Below are 20,467 nucleotides of genomic sequence, written 5' to 3'. Positions count from 1 at the left end.
AGCGGGAATGGAACTCGGGTTTTCTCGGGCAGCGTAGCGCTAACCACTGCACCACCGCTCCCCCACGCTATACATCATACACTACACGATTGCTCGCAAAACAACGGTTTATGTTTGATGTGTCTCTCTGTGTGTGTGTCTCTGTGTGTCTCTGTGTGTCTGTATGTGTGTCTCTGTGTGTGTCTGTGTGTCTCTGTGTGTGTCTCTGTGTGTGTGTGTCTGTGTGTGTGTCTGTGTCTCTCTGTGTGTGTCTCTGTGTGTGTCTGTGTGTGTGTCTCTGTGTGTGTCTGTGTGTGTGTGTGTCTCTGCGTGTGTCTCTGTGTGTGTCTGTGTGTCTCTGTGTGTGTGTCTGTGTGTGTCTCTCTGTGTGTGTCTCTGTGTGTCTCTGTGTGTGTGTGTCTGTGTGTGTGTCTGTGTGTCTCTGTGTGTGTGTCTGTGTGTGTGTCTGTGTGTCTCTGTGTGTGTGTCTGTGTGTGTGTCTGTGTGTGTCTCTGTGTGTGTCTCTGTGTGTCTCTGTGTGTGTGTCTGTGTGTGTGTGTCTCTATGTGTGTCTGTGTGTGTCTCTGTGTGTGTGTCTCTGTGTGTGTGTCTCTGTGTGTGTGTGTCTCTATGTGTGTCTCTGTGTGTCTCTGTGTGTCTCTGTGTGTGTGTGTCTGTGTGTGTGTCTGTGTGTCTCTGTGTGTCTCTGTGTGTGTCTGTGTGTGTCGTGTGTCTCTGTGTGTGTCTCTGTGTGTGTCTCTGTGTGTCGTGTGTCTCTGTGTGTGTCTCTGTGTGTGTCTGTGTGTGTGTCTCTGTTTGTGTCTCTGTGTGTGTCTCTGTGTGTATCTCTATGTGTGTCTCTGTGTGTGTCTCTGTGTGTGTGTCTCTATGTGTGTCTCTGTGTGTGTCTCTGTGTGTGTGTCTGTGTGTGTGTCTCTATGTGTGTGTCTCTGTGTGTGTGTCTGTGTGTCTCTGTGTGTGTGTCTGTGTGTGTGTGTGTGTCTGTGTGTGTCTCTGTGTGTGTGTCTGTGTGTGTGTGTCTCTGTGCGTCTTTGTGTGTGTCTCTGCGTGTCTCTGTGTGTGTCTGTGTGTGTGTCTGTGTGTTTCTGTGTGTGTGTGTGTCTCTGCGTGTGTCTCTGTGTGTATCTCTATGTGTGTCTCTGTGTGTGTCTCTGTGTGTGTGTGTGTCTCTATGTGTGTCTCTGTGTGTGTCTCTGTGTGTGTGTCTGTGTGTGTGTCTGTGTGTGTGTCTCTATGTGTGTGTCTCTGTGTGTCTCTGTGTGTGTGTCTCTATGTGTGTGTCTCTGTGTGTCTCTGTGTGTGTCTCTGTGTGTGTCTGTGTGTGTGTCTGTGTGTGTGTCTGTGTGTGTGTCTGTGTGTCTCTGTGTGTGTGTCTCTGTGTGTCTCTGTGTGTCTCTGTGTGTGTCTCTGTGTGTGTATCTGTGTTTGTGTCTGTGTGTGTGTCTGTGTGTGTCTGTGTGTCTCTGTGTGTGTGTGTCTCTGTGTGTGTGTGTCTCTGTGTGTCTCTGTGTGTCGTGTGTCTCTGTGTGTCTCTGTGTGTGTGTCTCTATGTGTGTCTCTGTGTGTGTCTCTGTGTGTGTCTGTGTGTGTGTCTGTGTGTGTGTCTGTGTGTCTCTGTGTGTGTCTCTGTGTGTGTCTCTGTGTGTCTCTGTGTGTGTCTCTGCGTGTGTCTCTGTGTGTGTCTCTGTGTGTGTCTCTGTGTGTCTCTGTGTGTGTCTCTGTGTGTGTGTCTGTGTGTGTGTCTGTGTGTCTCTGTGTGTGTGTCTCTGTGTGTGTCTCTGCGTGTGTCTCTGTGTGTGTCTCTGTGTTTGTCTCTGTGTGTGTCTCTGCGTGTGACTCTGTGTGTGTCTCTGTGTGTGTCTCTGTGTGTGTCTGTGTGTCTCTGTGTGTGTGTCTCTGTGTGTCTCTGCGTGTGTCTCTGTGTGTGTCTCTGTGTGTGTGTTTGTGTGTGTGTCTGTGTGTGTGTCTGTGTGTGTCTCTGTGTCTCTCTGTGTGTCGTGTGTCTCTGTGTGTGTCTCTGTGTGTGTCTCTATGTGTGTCTCTGTGTGTGTCTCTGTGTGTCTCTGTGTGTGTCTCTGTGTGTCTCTGTGTGTGTCTCTGTGTGTGTCTCTGTGTGTGTCTCTGTGTGTCTCTGTGTGTCGTGTGTCTCTCTGTGTGTCTCTGTGTGTGTCTCTGTGTGTGTCTCTGTGTGTCGTGTGTCTCTGTGTGTGTCTCTGTGTGTGTCTCTGTGTGCGTCTCTATGTGTGTCTCTATGTCTCTATGTGTGTCTCTGTGTGTGTGTCTGTGTGTGTGTCTGTGTGTGTCTCTGTGTGTGTGTCTGTGTGTGTGTCTGTGTGTGTCTGTGTGTGTGTTTCTGTGTGTCTCTCTGTGTGTGTCTCTGTGTGTCTCTGTGTGTGTGTCTGTGTGTCTCTGTGTGTGTGTCTGTGTATCTGTGTGTGTGTCTGTGTGTCTCTGTGTGTGTCTCTATGTGTGTGTCTCTGTGTGTCTCTGTGTGTGTCTCTGTCTGTCTCTGTGTGTGTCTCTGTGTGTGTCTCTGTGTGTGTGTCTGTGTTTGTGTCTGTGTGTGTGTCTGTGTGTGTGTCTGTGTGTGTGTCTGTGTGTCTCTGTGTGTGTGTCTCTGTGTGTGTCTCTGTGTGTGTGTCTGTGTTTGTGTCTGTGTGTGTGTCTGTGTGTGTGTCTGTGTGTCTCTGTGTGTGTGTGTCTGTGTGTGTGTGTGTGTCTCTGTGTGTCTCTGTGTGTCGTGTGTCTCTGTGTGTCTCTGTGTGTGTGTCTCTATGTGTGTCTCTGTGTGTGTCTCTGTGTGTGTCTGTGTGTGTGTCTGTGTGTGTGTCTGTGTGTCTCTGTCTGTGTGTCTCTGTGTGTCTCTGTGTGTGTCTCTGCGTGTGTCTCTGTGTGTGTCTCTGTGTGTGTCTCTGTGTGTCTCTGTGTGTGTCTATGTGTGTTTCTGTGTGTGTGTCTGTGTGTGTGTCTGTGTGTCTCTGTGTGTGTGTCTCTGTGTGTGTCTCTGCGTGTGTCTCTGTGTGTGTCTCTGTGTTTGTCTCTGTGTGTGTCTCTGCGTGTGTCTCTGTGTGTGTCTCTGTGTGTGTCTCTGTGTGTGTCTGTGTGTCTCTGTGTGTGTGTGTCTCTGTGTGTCTCTGTGTGTGTCTCTCTGTGTGTGTTTGTGTGTGTCTGTGTGTGTGTCTGTGTGTGTCTCTGTGTCTCTGTGTGTCGTGTGTCTCTGTGTGTCTCTGTGTGTGTGTCTGTGTGTCTCTGTGTGTGTGTCTGTGTATCTGTGTGTGTGTCTGTGTGTCTCTGTGTGTCTCTGTGTGTGTCTCTATGTGTGTGTCTCTGTGTGTCTCTGTGTGTGTCTATGTGTGTCTCTGTGTGTGTCTCTGTGTGTGTCTCTGTGTGTGTCTGTGTGTGTGTCTGTGTGTGTGTCTGTGTGTGTGTCTGTGTGTGTGTCTGTGTGTCTCTGTGTGTGTGGCTCTGTGTGTGTCTCTGTGTGTGTGTCTGTGTTTGTGTCTGTGTGTGTCTGTGTGTGTGTCTGTGTGTCTCTGTGTGTGTGTGTCTCTGTGTGTCTCTGTGTGTGTGTGTGTCTCTGTGTGTCTCTGTGTGTCGTGTGTCTCTGTGTGTCTCTGTGTGTGTGTGTCTCTATGTGTGTCTCTGTGTGTGTCTCTGTGTGTGTCTGTGTGTGTGTCTGTGTGTGTGTCTGTGTGTCTCTGTCTGTGTGTCTCTGTGTGTCTCTGTGTGTGTCTCTGCGTGTGTCTCTGTGTGTGTCTCTGTGTGTGTCTCTGTATGTCTCTGTGTGTGTCTATGTGTGTTTCTGTGTGTGTGTCTGTCTGTGTGTGTGTCTCTGTGTGTGTGTCTCTGTGTGTGTCTCTGCGTGTGTGTGTCTCTATGTGTGTCTCTGTGTGTCTCTGTGTGTCTCTGTGTGTGTGTGTCTGTGTGTGTGTCTGTGTGTCTCTGTGTGTCTCTGTGTGTGTCTGTGTGTGTCGTGTGTCTCTGTGTGTGTCTCTGTGTGTGTCTCTGTGTGTCGTGTGTCTCTGTGTGTGTCTCTGTGTGTGTCTGTGTGTGTGTCTCTGTTTGTGTCTCTGTGTGTGTCTCTGTGTGTATCTCTATGTGTGTCTCTGTGTGTGTGTCTGTGTGTGTGTCTCTATGTGTGTGTCTCTGTGTGTGTGTCTGTGTGTCTCTGTGTGTGTGTCTGTGTGTGTGTGTGTCTGTGTGTGTCTCTGTGTGTGTGTCTGTGTGTGTGTGTCTCTGTGCGTCTTTGTGTGTGTCTCTGCGTGTCTCTGTGTGTGTCTGTGTGTGTGTCTGTGTGTTTCTGTGTGTGTGTGTGTCTCTGCGTGTGTCTCTGTGTGTATCTCTATGTGTGTCTCTGTGTGTGTCTCTGTGTGTGTGTGTGTCTCTATGTGTGTCTCTGTGTGTGTCTCTGTGTGTGTGTGTGTCTGTGTGTGTGTCTCTATGTGTGTGTCTCTGTGTGTCTCTGTGTGTGTGTCTCTATGTGTGTGTCTCTGTGTGTCTCTGTGTGTGTCTCTGTGTGTGTCTGTGTGTGTGTCTGTGTGTGTGTCTGTGTGTGTGTCTGTGTGTCTCTGTGTGTGTGTCTCTGTGTGTCTCTGTGTGTCTCTGTGTGTGTCTCTGTGTGTGTATCTGTGTTTGTGTCTGTGTGTGTGTCTGTGTGTGTCTGTGTGTCTCTGTGTGTGTGTGTCTCTGTGTGTGTGTCTCTGTGTGTCTCTGTGTGTCGTGTGTCTCTGTGTGTCTCTGTGTGTGTGTCTCTATGTGTGTCTCTGTGTGTGTCTCTGTGTGTGTATGTGTGTGTGTCTGTGTGTGTGTCTGTGTGTCTCTGTGTGTGTCTCTGTGTGTGTCTCTGTGTGTCTCTGTGTGTGTCTCTGCGTGTGTCTCTGTGTGTGTCTCTGTGTGTGTCTCTGTGTGTCTCTGTGTGTGTCTCTGTGTGTGTGTCTGTGTGTGTGTCTGTGTGTCTCTGTGTGTGTGTCTCTGTGTGTGTCTCTGTGTGTGTCTCTGCGTGTGACTCTGTGTGTGTCTCTGTGTGTGTCTCTGTGTGTGTCTGTGTGTCTCTGTGTGTGTGTCTCTGTGTGTCTCTGCGTGTGTCTCTGTGTGTGTCTCTGTGTGTGTGTTTGTGTGTGTGTCTGTGTGTGTGTCTGTGTGTGTCTCTGTGTCTCTCTGTGTGTCGTGTGTCTCTGTGTGTGTCTCTGTGTGTGTCTCTATGTGTGTCTCTGTGTGTGTCTCTGTGTGTCTCTGTGTGTGTCTCTGTGTGTCTCTGTGTGTGTCTCTGTGTGTGTCTCTGTGTGTGTCTCTGTGTGTCTCTGTGTGTCGTGTGTCTCTCTGTGTGTCTCTGTGTGTGTCTCTGTGTGTCGTGTGTCTCTGTGTGTGTCTCTGTGTGTGTCTCTGTGTGTGTCTCTGTGTGCGTCTCTATGTGTGTCTCTATGTCTCTATGTGTGTCTCTGTGTGTGTGTCTGTGTGTGTGTCTGTGTGTGTCTCTGTGTGTGTGTCTGTGTGTGTGTCTGTGTGTGTCTGTGTGTGTGTTTCTGTGTGTCTCTCTGTGTGTGTCTCTGTGTGTCTCTGTGTGTGTGTCTGTGTGTCTCTGTGTGTGTGTCTGTGTATCTGTGTGTGTGTCTGTGTGTCTCTGTGTGTCTCTGTGTGTGTCTCTGTGTGTGTCTCTGTGTGTGTCTCTGTGTGTGTGTCTGTGTTTGTGTCTGTGTGTGTGTCTGTGTGTGTGTCTGTGTGTGTGTCTGTGTGTCTCTGTGTGTGTGTCTCTGTGTGTGTCTCTGTGTGTGTGTCTGTGTTTGTGTCTGTGTGTGTGTCTGTGTGTGTGTCTGTGTGTCTCTGTGTGTGTGTGTCTGTGTGTGTGTGTGTGTCTCTGTGTGTCTCTGTGTGTCGTGTGTCTCTGTGTGTCTCTGTGTGTGTGTCTCTATGTGTGTCTCTGTGTGTGTCTCTGTGTGTGTCTGTGTGTGTGTCTGTGTGTGTGTCTGTGTGTCTCTGTCTGTGTGTCTCTGTGTGTCTCTGTGTGTGTCTCTGCGTGTGTCTCTGTGTGTGTCTCTGTGTGTGTCTCTGTGTGTCTCTGTGTGTGTCTATGTGTGTTTCTGTGTGTGTGTCTGTGTGTGTGTCTGTGTGTCTCTGTGTGTGTGTCTCTGTGTGTGTCTCTGCGTGTGTCTCTGTGTGTGTCTCTGTGTTTGTCTCTGTGTGTGTCTCTGCGTGTGTCTCTGTGTGTGTCTCTGTGTGTGTCTGTGTGTCTCTGTGTGTGTGTGTCTCTGTGTGTCTCTGTGTGTGTCTCTCTGTGTGTGTTTGTGTGTGTCTGTGTGTGTGTCTGTGTGTGTCTCTGTGTCTCTGTGTGTCGTGTGTCTCTGTGTGTGTCTCTGTGTGTGTCTCTATGTGTGTCTCTGTGTGTGTCTCTGTGTGTCTCTGTGTGTGTCTCTGTGTGTCTGTGTGTGTGTCTCTGTGTGTGTCTCTGTGTGTGTGTCTGTGTGTGTCTCTGTGTGTCTCTGTGTGTCGTGTGTCTCTCTGTGTGTCTCTGTGTGTGTCTCTGTGTGTCTCTGTGTGTCGTGTGTCTCTGTGTGTGTCTCTGTGTGTGTCTCTATGTGTGTCTCTGTGTGTGTGTCTGTGTGTGTCTGTGTGTGTCTCTGTGTGTGTGTCTGTGTGTGTGTCTGTGTGTGTGTTTCTGTGTGTCTCTCTGTGTGTGTCTCTGTGAGTCTGTGTGTGTCTCTGTGTGTCTCTGTGTGTGTGTCTGTGTATCTGTGTGTGTCTGTGTGTCTCTGTGAGTGTCTCTGAGTGTCTCTCTGTGTGTCTCTGTGTGTGCCTCTGTGAGTCTGTGTGTGTGTCTGTGTGTCTGTGTGTGTCTCTGTGTGTGTCTCTGTGTGTGTCTCTGTGTGTCTCTGTGTGTCTCTGTGTCTCTCTCCCTTGGCAAGGGAAGGGAGAAGCAGAGAGACGTTGGTGGAGGAGGTGGAGGAGGTGGAGGAAGAGGTGGAGGAGGAGGTGGAGGAGCAGGTGGAAGAGGTGGTGGAGGTGGTGGAGGAGGAGGTGGAGGAGGTGGAGGAGGTGGAGGAGGAGGTGGAAGAGGTGGTGGTGGTGGAGGTGGTGGAGGAGGAGGAGGTGGAGGAGGAGGTGGTGGTGGAGGTGGTGGAGCGAGAGTGGAAATGTTTGGAGATGCGCTGAAGCAACGCGCTCACAAGAGAATGCTCGTTCATAAACCACGCAGACACACACACACATCACACACACATACATACACACACCACACACACAAACTCCACACACACACACCCCACACACACATACACACACCACACACACACACATCACACACACATACACACACCACACACACACACACACTCCACACACACACACCCCACACACACATACATCACACACACACACACCACACACCACACACACACATCCATACACACACCACACACATACACAACACCACACACACACACCACACATACATACACACATACATACACACACCACACACACACACCCCACACACCACACACACACCCCACACACCACACACATACATACATACATACACACACCACACACCACACAGACCACACACCACACACACACACACACCACACCACACACACACACCACACACACACCACACACACACACCACACACACCACACACTCCACACACACACCACACACACCACACACACACCACACACACACCACACACACCACACACACACCACACCACACCACACACACCACACTGCCACCACACACACCACACACACACACCACACACACCACACACCACACACACCACACTCCACACCACACACACCACACACACACCACACCACACCACACACACCACACACCACACTCCACACACACCACACACACCACACACACACCACACACACCACACTGCCACCACACACACACCACTATATCCACCACCACCATCCACCACCACCACCATGACCACCACCACCACCACCCAGGGTGATCCAGACGGTGTAGAAGGTGGTGGTGTAGTTGTTGTTGTAGTTGTTGTTTGTACGAGGCTAGGGGCTCACCACCACCACCCACCACCACCCACCACCACCATCCACCACCCACCACCACCATCCACCATGACCACCACCACTATGACCACCACCATGACCACCACCACCACCACGCAGGCTGATCTGGACGGTGTAGAAGGTGGTGGTGTAGTTGTTGTTGTAGTTGTTGTAGTAGTTGTTTGTACGAGGCTAGGGGCTCACCACCACCACCCACCACCCACCACCACCATCCACCATCCACCACCACCACTATGACCACCACCACCACCACCCAGGCTGATCTGGACGGTGTACAAGGTGGTGTTGTAGTTGTTGTTGTAGTTGTTGTAGTTGTTTGTACGAGGCTAGGGGCTCACCACCACCACCCTGCACCACCACCACTATGACCACCACCACCACTATGACCACCACCACCACCACCATGACCACCACCCAGGCTGATCTGGACGGTGTAGAAGGTGGTAGTGTAGTTGTAGTTGTTGTTGTAGTTGTTGTTGTTGTAGTTGTTGTAGTTGTTGTTTGTACGAGGCTGGGGGTTCACCACCACCACCACTATGACCATGACCACCACCACCACCACCACTATGACCACCACCACCACCCAGGCCGATCTGGACGGTGTAGAAGGTGGTAGTGTTGTTGTAGTTGTTGTAGTTGTTGTTGTTGTAGTTGTTGTTGTTTGTACGAGGCTGGGGGTTCACCACCACCACCACTGACTCCTCAACGTCGAGGGGAGTGCAGTGAGGCAGGCGACACAGCGACACACGACATCATCGTCGTCATCTTCATCATCGTCATCATCATCGTCATCATCATCATCGTCGTCATCATCGTCGTCAGCATCGTCGTCATCACCGTCATCATCATCGTCATCATCATCGTCACCGTCATCATCGTCATCATCATCATCGTCGTCATCATCATCGTCGTCAGCATCGTCGTCATCACCGTCGTCATCATCGTCATCATCATCATCAACATCGTCATCATCATCGTCATCACCGTCATCATCACCATCATCATCATCATGAACATCGTCATCAACATCATTCACGGGGGCGTGGGGTGACGTCGATTCTCATCCAGCGGAGGACCGCGGAGAAGACGCACAAACTCCTCGTTCACAAGAGGCGTGATGGAACCCACGACCTCCTGCGTACCAGGCGAGGTAGTCAACATCTCTCCACGGGGTGAAGACACACAAACTCCTCGTTTACAAGAGGCAGGCTGGAACCCACGACCTCCTGCGTACCAGGCGAGGTAGTCGACATCTCTCCACGGGGTGAAGACGCACAAACTCCTCGTTCACAAGAGGCAGGCTGGAACCCACGACCTCCTGCGTACCAGGCGAGGTAGTCGACATCTCTCCACGGGCTGAACCACACAAACTCCTCGTTCACAAGTGGCAGGCTGGAACCCACGACCTCCTGCGTACCAGGCGAGGTAGTCGACATCTCTCCACGGGGTGAAGACGCACAAACTCCTCGTTCACAAGAGGCAGGCTGGAACCCACGACCTCCTGCGTACCAGGCGAGGTAGTCGACATCTCTCCACGGGCTGAAGACACACAAACTCCTCGTTCACAAGTGGCAGGCTGGAACCCACGACCTCCTGCGTACCAGGCGAGGTAGTCGACATCTCTCCACGTGGAGAACCACACAAACTCCTCGTTCACAAGTGGCAGGCTGGAACCCACGACCTCCTGCGTACCAGGCGAGGTAGTCAACATCTCTCCACGTGGAGAAGACACACAAACTCCTCGTTTACAAGAGGCAGGCTGGAACCCACGACCTCCTGCGTACCAGGCGAGGTAGTCAACATCTCTCCACGTGGAGAAGACACACAAACTCCTCGTTCACAAGTGGCAGGCTGGAACCCACGACCTCCTGCGTACCAGGCGAGGTAGTCAACATCTCTCCACGTGGAGAACCACGCAAACTCCTCGTTCACAAGTGGCAGGCTGGAACCCACGACCTCCTGCGTACCAGGCGAGGTAGTTAACATCTCTCTACGCGGAGAACCACACAAACTCCTCGTTTACAAGAGGCAGGCTGGAACCCACGACCTCCTGCATACCAGGCGAGGTAGTCGACATCTCTCCACGCGGAGAACCACACAAACTCCTCGTTTACAACATTCGCATGTCCGTTCGCGACAGAAAGATGAATACTCCCACCCTGTTTAAAACACAGAAATATAACAGCAATGGCCTAACAACAGACCAACAACAACAACAACAATGACGAGAATTACCAAACTGATAAATGATAAGGCAGCGTGGATTTGAGGAAATAATTTCAGTTTGAAAAATCCTCAAAAAGCCCGAAGGTGATTTTGAACGCGGACATTAAAATGGCGGCCTGCCACAATTATTCTGATGTCTTCATTAAATCACAGCAACGCTAACAACAACATCCAAACAACAATAAAATTACCAAACTGAGGAATGATAACGCAGCGTGGATTTGAAGAAACATTTTTCAGTTGGAAAATTTCCTCACGAAAAACCCTGAGGAGGCTTTGAACGTTGACATTAAAATGGCGGCCCGCGACAAGAATGATCTCATCTTCATTAAAACACAACAACAACCAAACACTAACAGCAATGAGATTTAAAAAATCTCAAAACCCTGAAGGAGACTTTGAATGCGGACATTAAAATGGTGGCCCACGACAAGAATGATCTCATCTTCATTAAAACACAACAACAACACGAACAACAACAACAACAACAACCAAACACTAACAGCAATGAGATTTTAAAAATCTCAAAAACCCTGAAGGAGACTTTGAACGCGGACATTAAAATGGTGGCCCACGACACTAATTCAACAGCAACACTAACAACAACACGAACAACAACAACACTAACAAAAACAACAATAAGATTACCAAACTGAGGAATTATAACGCAGCGTGGATTTGAAGAAACATTTTTTTAAGTCAGAAAAAAATCTCAAAAACCCTGAGGAGACTTTGAACGTGGACATTAAAATGGCCGCCCGCGACAAAAATCACCTCATCTTCATTAAAACACAACAACAACACTAACAACAACAACCAAACAACAACAACATTACCAAACTGAGGAATGATAACTCAGCGTGGATTTGAAGAAACATTTTTTAAGTCAGAAAAAAATCTCAAAAACCCTGAGGAGACTTTGAACGCGGACATTAAAATGGTGGCCCACAACAATAATTCAACAGCAACACTAACAACAACACGAACAACAACAACACTAACAAAAACAACAATAAGATTACCAAACTGAGGAATGATAACGCAGCGTGGATTTGAAGAAACATATTTTTAAGTCAGAAAAAAATCTCAAAAACCCTGAGGAGACTTTGAACGTGGACATTAAAATGGCCGCCCGCGACAAAAATCACCTCATCTTCATTAAAACACAACAACAACACGAACAACAACAACAACCAAACAACAACAACAACATTACCAAACTGAGGAATGATAACTCAGCGTGGATTTGAAGAAACATTTTTTTTAAGACAGAAAAAAATCTCAAAAACCCTGAGGAGACTTTGAACGCGGACATTAAAATGGTGGCCCACGACAATAATTCAACAGCAACACTAACAACAACACGAACAACAACAACACTAACATAAACAACAACAAGATTACCAAACTGAGGAATGATAACGCAGCGTGGATTTGAAGAAACATTTTTTTAAGTCAGAAAAAAATCTCAAAAACCCTGAAGGAGACTTTGAACGTGGACATTAAAATGGCCGCCCGCATCTTCATTAAAACACAACAACAACAACAACACGAACAACAACAACCAAACAACAACAACAACATTACCAAACTGAGGAATGATAACCCAGCGTGGTATTTGAAGAAACATTTTTCAGTTCGAAAGTTTCCTCGCTAGAAACCCTGAGGGGGCTTTGAACGTTGACATTAAAAATGGCGGCTTCTCTCTCGAATCCTCCATCTTGGCGTGGGGGGAGTTGCACGCAACTCCGTGCACGGGGAGATCGAAGTTGCACGCAACTCGTTGCACGGGGAGATCGAAGTTGCACGCAACTCCTGGAGGAACATATTCTGACAATGGTGGACGATGAGAGAGTCGCAGTTGCATGGATTCGTTGACACACCGTGACACAGTGACACACACACTGTGACACACACTGTGACACACAGTGACACACACACAGTGACACACACACACAGTGACACACACACTACACACACACACACTGACACACACACACTACACACACACACTGACACACACTGTGACACACACACAGTGACACACATACACTACACACACACACAGTGACACACACACTACACACACACACACACTGACACACACTGTGACACACACACAGTGACACACATACACTACACACACACACACAGTGACACACACACTACACACACTGACACACACTGTGACACACACACAGTGACACACATACACTACACACACACACACAGTGACACACACACACTACACACACACACTGACACACACTGTGACACACACTGTGACACACACACAGTGACACACATACACTACACACACACACAGTGACACACACACTACACACACACACTGACACACACTGTGACACACACACAGTGACACACATACACTACACACACACACAGTGACACACACACTACACACACACACTGACACACACACAGTGACACACACACTACACACACTGACACACACATACACAGACACACTGACACACACAGTGACACACACTGACACACACACACTGACACACAGTGACACACACAGTGACACACACACACACTGACACACACACTGACACACACACACACTGACACACACTGACACACACAGTGACACACACACACACACTGACACACACACTGACACACACACACACACTGACACACACACACACTGACACACACACTGACACACACACACTGACACACACACACTGACACACACACACAGACACACACACACAGACACACACACACAGACACACACACACACTGACACACACAGTGACACACACACACTGTGTACACACTGACACACACACACAGACACACACACACACTGACACACACACTGACACACACACACACTGACACACACACTGACACACACACACAGACACACACACACTGACACACACTGACACACACACACACTGACACACACACACTGAGACACTGACACACACACACACACTGACACACACACACACACTGACACACACACACACTGACACACACACACACTGACACACACAGTGACACACACATCGACACACACTGTGTACACACTGACACACACCGACACACACTGACACACATACACAGACACACTGACACACAGTGACACACACTGACACACACTGACACACACACTGTGACACACACAGTGACACACACACTGACACACACAGTGACACACACAGTGACACAGTGACACACACACACACACACACTGACACACACTGACACACACAGACACACACACACAGACACACTGACACACACACACACTGACACACACACTGACACACACACACTGACACACACACACTGACACACACACACAGACACACACACACTGACACACACACACAGACACACACACACACTGACACACACAGTGACACACACACACTGTGTACACACTGACACACACACACAGACACACACACACACTGACACACACACTGACACACACACACACTGACACACACACTGACACACACACACAGACACACACACACTGACACACACTGACACACACACACACTGACACACACACACTGAGACACTGACACACACACACACACTGACACACACACACACTGACACACACACACACTGACACACACACACACTGACACACACAGTGACACACACATCGACACACACTGTGTACACACTGACACACACCGACACACACTGACACACATACACAGACACACTGACACACAGTGACACACACTGACACACACTGACACACACACTGTGACACACACAGTGACACACACACTGACACACACAGTGACACACACAGTGACACAGTGACACACACACACACACACACTGACACACACTGACACACACAGACACACACACACAGACACACTGACACACACACACTGACACACACACACACTGACACACACACACTGACACACACACTGACACACACAGTGACACACAGACACAGTGACACACACACACACTGACACACACACACTGACACACACACACTGACACACACTGACACACACACACAGACACTCACACTGACACACACACACACTGACACACACACACAGTGACACACACAGTGACACACAGACACAGTGACACACACACACACACACTGACACACACACACACTGACACACACTGACACACACACAGACACTCACACTGACACACACACACACACACTGACACACACACACTGACACACACACACTGACACACACAAACAAAGACACACACACACACTGACACCCACACACTGACACACACTGACACACACACACTGACACACACACAAACCCTGACACACACACACACACTGACACACACACACACACTGACACACACACACACACTGACACACACTGACACACACACGCACTGACACACCCACATTGATACGCACACACTGACACACACACTCACACACACTCACACACTCACTATGTTATACACACTCACCCACACCTACACACACTCACACACTCACTGTTAAACACACACACACTCACTATGTTATACACACTCACCCACTCACACACTCACTATGCTATACACACTCACTATGTTATACAAACACTCACCCACTCACACACTCACTATTTTACACACACACTCACTCACTATGTTATACACACTCACCCATACACACCTACACACACACACACATTATTTTACAGACACTCACACTCACACACACCTACACACCTGCAGACACTCACACTATGTTATACACACACACACTCACCCACACCTACACACCTACACACTTACTATGTTATACACACCTACTCACACTCACCCACACATACACACCTACACACACTCACTATGTTATACACACCTACACACACTATGTTATACACACCTACACACACTCACTATGTTATACACACCTACACACACTCACTATGTTATACACACCTACACACACTATGTTATACACACCTACACACACTCACTCTGTTATACACACCTACACACACTCACTATGTTATACACACCTACACACACACTGTGTTATATACACCTACACACACTATGTTATGCACACCTACACACACTCACTATGTTATACACACCTACACACACTCACTATGTTATACACACCTACACACACTATGTTATACACACCTACACACACTCACTATGTTATACACCTACACACACTCACTATGTTATACACACACACACTCACTATGTTATACACACCTACACACACTCACTGTGTTATACACACCTACACACACTCACTATGTTATACACACCTACACACCTACACACACTCACTATGTTATACACACCTACACACACTCACTATGTTATACACACCTACACACACTCACTATGTTATACACACCTACACACACTCACTATGTTATACACACCTACACACACACTATGTTATACACACCTACACACACTATGTTATGCACACCTACACACACTCACTCTGTTATACACACCTACACACACTCACTATGTTATACACACCTACACACACTATGTTATACACACCTACACACACTCACTCTGTTATACACACCTACACACACTCACTATGTTATACACACCTACACACACACTATGTTATACACACCTACACACACTATGTTATGCACACCTACACACACTCACTATGTTATACACACCTACACACACTCACTATGTTATAGACACCTACACACACTATGTTATACACACCTACACACACTCACTTTGTTATACACACCTACACACACTCACTATGTTATACACCTACACACACTCACTATGTTATACACACACACACTCACTATGTTATACACACCTACACACACTCACTGTGTTATACACACCTACACACACTCACTATGTTATACACACCTACACACCTACACACACTCACTATGTTATACACACCTACACACACTCACTATGTTATACACACCTACACACACTCACTATGTTATACACACCTACACACACTCACTATGTTATACACACCTACACACACTCACCATGTTATACACACTTACACACACTCACTATGTTATACGCACCTACACACACTCACTATGTTATACACACCTACACACACTATGTTATACACACCTACACACACTCACTATGTTATACACACCTACACACACTCACTATGTTATACACACCTACACACACACTCACTATGTTATACACACCTACACACACACTATGTTATACACACCTACACACACTCACTATGTTATACACACCTACACACACACTATGTTATACACACCTACACACACTCACTATGTTATACACACCTACACACACACACTATGTTATACACACCTACACACACTCACTATGTTATACACACCTACACACACACTATGTTATACACACCTACACACACTCACTATGTTATACACACCTACACACACACACTATGTTATACACACCTACACACACTCACTATGTTATACACACCTACACACACACTATGTTATACACACCTACACACACTCACTATGTTATACACCCCTACACACCTACACACACTATGTTATACACACCTACACACACTATGTTATACACACCTACACACACTATGTTATACACACCTACACACACACACACTATGTTATACACACCTACACACACTCACTATGTTATACACACCTACACACACTCACTATGTTATACACACCTACACACACTCACTATGTTATACACACCTACACACACACTCACTATGTTATGCATGATAATTTTTATCTTGTGAATTGTTTACAGAATGCTAAACTGAAACCCCCACGCGAGACCTTGGTTTGAGTTGCCTGCAACTGAGTTGCCTGCAACTGAGTTGCCCGCAACTGAGTTGCCCGCAACTGAGTTGCCCGCAACTGAGTTGCCCGCAACTGAGTTGCGTGCAACTAAGTTGCCTGCAACTGGGTTGCCTGCAACCGGGTTGCCTGCAACCGAGTTGCCTGCAACTGAGTTGCCTGCAACTGAGTTGCCTGCAACAGAGTTGCGTGCAACTGAGTTGCCCGCAACTGAGTTGCCCGCAACTGAGTTGCCCGCAACTGAGTTGCGTGCAACTAAGTTGCCTGCAACTGGGTTGCGTGCAACCGAGTTGCCTGCAACCGGGTTGCCTGCAACCGAGTTGCCTGCAACTGAGTTGCCTGCAACTGAGTTGCCTGCAACAGAGTTGCGTGCAACTGAGTTGCCTGCAACTGGGTTGCCTGCAACTGGGTTGCCTGCAACTGAGTTGCCTGCAACCGGGTTGCCTGCAACCGAGTTGCCTGCAACTGAGTTGCCTGCAACTGAGTTGCCTGCAACAGAGTTGCGTGCAACTGAGTTGCCTGCAACTGGGTTGCCTGCAACTGAGTTGCCTGCAACTGAGTTGCCTGCAACTGAGTTGCCTGCAACTGAGTTGCCTGCAACTGAGTTGCCTGCAACTGGGTTGCCTGCAACTGGGTTGCCTGCAACTGAGTTGCGTGCAACAGACGCGCAATCTGGGTTGCTTGCAAGCGAACCCGCTTAAGAATGTGGATGCCTGCTCGCAGCTCGGCTGCAACAAGTTGCACGCAACCTCGGTTTTTGCCGAGACCGAAGTTGCACGCAACGGGAAGTTGCACGCAACTCCGGTTGCGGCAATCCCAAGCCCCGGTTCCAGTGTTGGGGGTCTCAATCGCGACGTTATTTACAAAAATAAATAAATAAATGGTTGGCGCTAACTCCGTTCGGGCCGAGTGGACGTTAACGCGTGCACAGCTACAGACAAAGATCCCCCAGGTAGCCTCTAGCAGGGCTGTAGGGGCAAGTGCTGTTAGTAGCGAGTAGCAGCACCTACACACACACACAAAGATCCCCCAGGTAGGCTCTAGCAGGCTGTAGGGGCAAGTGCTGTTAGTTTCGAGTAGCAGCACCTACACACACAGACAAAGATCCCCCAGGTAGACTCTAGCAGGGCTGTAGGGGCAAGTGCTGTTAGTAGCAGCACCTACACACACACAGACAAAGATCCCCCAGGTAGCCTCTAGCAGGGCTGTAGGGGCAAGTGCTGTAGTTAGTAGCGAGTAGCAGCACCTACACACACAGTGACAAAGATCCCCCAGGTAGCCTCTATAAGGGCTGTAGGGGCAAGTGCTGTTAGTAGCGAGTAGCAGCACCTACACACACAGACAAAGATCCCCCAGGTAGCCTCTAGCAGGCTGTAGGGGCAAGTGCTGTTAGTAGCGATCAGCAGCACCTACACACACAGACAAAGATCCCCCAGGTAGCCTCTAGCAGGGCTGTAGGGGCAAGTGCTGTTAGTAGCAGCACCTACACACACACAGACAAAGATCCCCCAGGTAGCCTCTAGCAGGGCTGTAGGGGCAAGTGCTGTTAGTAGCGAGTAGCAGCACCTACACACACAGACAAAGATCACCCAGGTAGCCTCTAGCAGGGCTGTAGGGGCAAGTGCAGTTAGTAGCGAGTAGCAGCACCTACACACACACAGACAAAGATCCCCCAGGTAGCCTCTAGCAGGGCTGTAGGAGCAAGTGCTGTTAGTAGCAGCACCTACACACACACAGATAAAGATCCCCCAGGTAGCCTCTAGCAGGGCTGTAAGGGCAAGTGCTGTAGTTAGTAGCGAGTAGCAGCACCTACACACACACAGACAAAGATCCCCCAGGTAGCCTCTAGCAGGCTGTAGGGGCAAGTGCAGTTAGTAGCAGCACCTACACACACACACAAAGATCCCCCAGGTAGCCTCTAGCAGGGCTGTAGGGGCAAGTGCTGTAGTTAGTAGCGAGTAGCAGCACCTACACACACACAGACAAAGATCCCCCAGGTAGCCTCTAGCAGGGCTGTAGGGGCAAGTGTGTTAGTAGCAGCACCTACACACACAGAGACAAAGATCCCCCAGGTAGCCTCTAGCAGGGCTGTAGGGGCAAGTGCTGTAGTTAGTAGCGAGTAGCAGCACCTACACACACAGACAAAGATCCCCCAGGTAGCATCTAGCAGGCTGTAGGGGCAAGTGCTGTTAGCAGCGAGTAGCAGCACCTACAAACACAGACAAAGATCCCCCAGGTAGCCTCTAGCAGTGCTGTAGGGGCAAGTGCTGTTAGTAGCGAGTACCAGCACCTACACACACAGACAAAGATCCCCCAGGTAGCCTCTAGCAGGCTGTAGGGGCAAGGGCTGTTAGTAGCGAGTAGCAGCACCTACACACACAGACAAAGATCCCCCAGGTAGCCTCTAGCAGGCTGTAGGGGCAAGTGCTGTTAGTAGCGAGTAGCAGCACCTACACACAGACAAAGATCCCCCAGGTAGCCTCTAGCAGTGCTGTAGGGGCAAGTGCTGTTAGTAGCGAGTACCAGCACCTACACACACAGACAAAGATCCCCCAGGTAGCCTCTAGCAGACTGTAGGGGCAAGGGCTGTTAGTAGAAGCACCTACACACACAGACAAAGATCCCCCAGATAGCCTCTAGCAGGCTGTAGGGGCAAGTGCTGTTAGCAGCGAGTAGCAACACCTACACACACAGACAAAGATCCCCGAGGTAGCCTCTAGCAGGCTGTAGGGGCAAGGGCTGTTAGTAGCAGCACCTACACACACAGACAAAGATCCCCCAGGTAGCCTCTAGCAGGCTGTAGGGGCAAGTGCTGTTAGTAGCGAGTAGCAGCACCTACACACAGACAAAGATCCCCCAGGTAGCCTCTAGCAGGCTGTAGGGGCAAGTGCTGTTAGTAGCAGCACCTACACACACACAGACAAAGATCCCCCAGGTAGCCTCTAGCAGGCTGTAGGGGCAAGTGTTGCTAATAGCGAGTAGCAGCACCTACAGATACAGACAAAGATCCCCCAGGTAGCCTCTAGCAGGGCTGTAGGGGCAAGTGCTGTTAGTAGCGAGTAGCAGCACCTACACACACACAAACAAAGATCCCCCAGGTAGCCTGTAGCAGGCTGTAGGGGCAAGTGCTGTTAGTAGCGAGTAGCAGCGCCTACACACACAGACAAAGATCCCCCAGGTAGCCTATAGCAGGCTGTAGGGGCAAGTGCTGTTACTAGCGAGTAGCAGCACCTACACACACAGACAAAGATCCCCCAGGTAGCCTCTAGCAGGGCTGTAGGGGCAAGTGCTGTTAGTAGCGAGTAGCAGCACCTACACACACACAAAGATCCCCCAGGTAGCCTCTAGCAGGCTATAGGGGCAAGT

At 49.2% G+C, this 20,467-nt stretch overlaps 1 protein-coding gene across 4 annotated transcripts in view; it reads left to right on the top strand.

The window, feature by feature from the left end:
* LOC142907861 (uncharacterized) overlaps window positions 1-17,995 on the top strand; it is a 96,774-nt gene extending 78,779 nt beyond the window's left edge. For 3 of the 4 annotated variants that reach the window (XM_076057732.1, XM_076057729.1, XM_076057733.1), the window contains exon 6: window positions 6,905-17,995. The gene's annotated coding sequence lies outside the window, so the exon portion shown is untranslated. Of the gene's footprint in view, window positions 1-6,899 lie in introns of all 4 variants that reach the window. The other variant, XM_076057731.1, reaches the window with a different exon arrangement.
* The last annotated feature ends 2,472 nt before the right edge of the window (window positions 17,996-20,467 follow it).

This window comes from Petromyzon marinus, chromosome 84 (assembly GCF_048934315.1).
Source record: "Petromyzon marinus isolate PM22_M1 ecotype Great Lakes invasive population chromosome 84, UKy_Petmar_22M1.pri1.0, whole genome shotgun sequence".
Taxonomy (NCBI): domain Eukaryota; kingdom Metazoa; phylum Chordata; class Hyperoartia; order Petromyzontiformes; family Petromyzontidae; genus Petromyzon; species Petromyzon marinus.
Note: the sequence above shows the minus strand (reverse complement) of the source record. Positions and strands in the feature narration are given on the sequence as shown.